A 2,280-nucleotide genomic window follows, 5' to 3' on the forward strand; every position below is an offset into this window, starting at 1 on the left:
TATAAATATATATATAAATGATTAAGATGGAACTGAAAACAATTGTAATTATTTTTTCACAACTAGAGAAGAAACAACCTCAATCAGCTCGAATATCAAAAGTTGATAAACATTCTTAAATGCGGCAGCCAATCTTTTGGTTTTAAGAACCTCAATTAAGTTCTAAGTTGTCCAATAAAACGAAAGAACGTGAGGGGGCCGGGAGCTGCTCGGTATGGATTGGTCCTTCTCGGCCAAGGTCGGTGGGCGTGGTCTGTTTACTTCCAACAGCTGTGGGCTAATTTACAATTTTCGTGTTCTTTAAAAAAAAATAAATAAAAAAAATATCCCTAGAGTAACAGACCTACAAAAACGGAGGTATGGTGTTATTTTTTAAATGAATGATTTTTATGTTTAATTACACTACTTTGGTAACATATACATATGTTTGTTTATGCTTCCTACTTTGTTATTTGCTCATTGTATAACTTTTAAAGATACGTGTCGACAGAGTTTAACAAAAAAATAATAATTAATGAATCTGTAAAAAAATGTTAAATTTCGGATACACTTCTATTATATTATATAAGTATTAACTTTACGCACAAAGATATAGAAATCCCTTCCAGTCAGTTCTTTAGTTTTCTATTTTCTAATGAAAAATTCTATATTCATATATAAGGTGCTTCGTGGCAAGTATATTTTTTAGGGTACGAGCATAACAGTTTTTTATAAAATGGTTATTATATTATATTGCTGAGCAGTAGTGAAAAACTTGTCATGCGATTTTCCTTCAGATGGCCCAATATAACAAAATCAATGTTACGTGTAGATCTTAATACATATTAAATTCCTCTAGATTATTTCCTTTTCTGTTTGTTCCCTTATATAAGAGTTATTTAATAAGATACATTCATTCCAGGAAAAAAGTATATGTCATATGTATCTTTCCAGCTCACAAAATAGGCAGACGAGTTGAGATAGTGTGTGAGCCAGAACTCACAAGCTACAACGTTCAAATTAAAAAAAAATTCAATATTTGCTCAAATTGATCTAAACATTGTTGGAATATCGTTGTTTAATTTGAGCAATAACCAAAGAATAGGTTAAGTCTTTTGTTCAAAATATTCTTACATAAGCACAGACGGACGGGCTAAACAGATTTCATAAAATCATTATTAAGATCTTGAGCTCGACTTGTTTCAAAACATTTACGGTTTTCTTTTGTTTTTTTAAAAATAATTTCAGCAATCAAAAATAAAATCAACTGAGCCGTTCGCTCAATCATCATATACCTGAAAACGGACAGATTATAATAAATACTTAAACTCTTTTTTTACTATATTTTACTAATCGGGCTGAAATATCAAGGAAATCTGTAAAAATTAATTTTCATAATATTTATTGATATTATTGATATATGGAGTTATTGTGTTAGATGTTATTTGGTTTTGACTTAAATTGAATATAAGAGGTACTCTATACTAGAAGGCCGAGGCAATGCGTGTTCAAACAGGTTAGATAGCTGGTTAGGAGATGAATGGACCAGGACGAGTCTTACAGGAACTAATCGTATGTTCCCGAAGGACGGAAACTTCGCTCTGAAGGGCACGAGCATGCAGTCACGAAGAGAAGTCCTACGATTACAAGACGTAGGTCCTTAGGAAGTAAAGTTTCGGAAAGAGGAGAGATCCAAAGATTATTAAGATAAAAATATTGAGAAAATTAAAATGAAAAAATAAATGAGACTGAATGAAACATGAAAATATAGCGTTAGAACTTTACTTGGAAAAGAAGCCACTGATTATAAAATGAATTTGATCAACTTCAGAAAAACAATGAAATTAATATAATTAGTGAGCTTTGTTTGATTTTAAATTTGATTGTTTTAAAATGATTTTTGAATAAATATTATGATTTATTTTAAAGAATAATATAGTGATTTTTGTTTTAATAGTTGTATTATAATAATAATTTGGTTGATAACGCCGAAAGGTACCAGAACTCCTCAAGTATGATTTAAAAATAATGAATAGTGTTTGTGTTAACTGTTATAACTAATATAAGTATGGATTGAATGGGTTTGATTTTTCGCCAGCATATATTAAAGTGTATTTTGAACATTATTTTTTTAAACTTTATTTAATTGATAGATATTACAATCTGCCACTCTATTGTGGGCAGCAGGTAATAGTGATGAATGATCACATTCATGCTAAAATAAAATAAAATAAGAATGAAAATAAATAAATAAATGAGAGAAAAAAAAAGTACATGAAAATAAATAAAATCTCTCTTAAA

This window comes from Halyomorpha halys, unplaced genomic scaffold (assembly GCF_000696795.3).
Source record: "Halyomorpha halys isolate HHAL.00 unplaced genomic scaffold, Hhal_1.1 Scaffold470.1, whole genome shotgun sequence".
NCBI classification, from domain to species: Eukaryota; Metazoa; Arthropoda; class Insecta; order Hemiptera; family Pentatomidae; genus Halyomorpha; species Halyomorpha halys.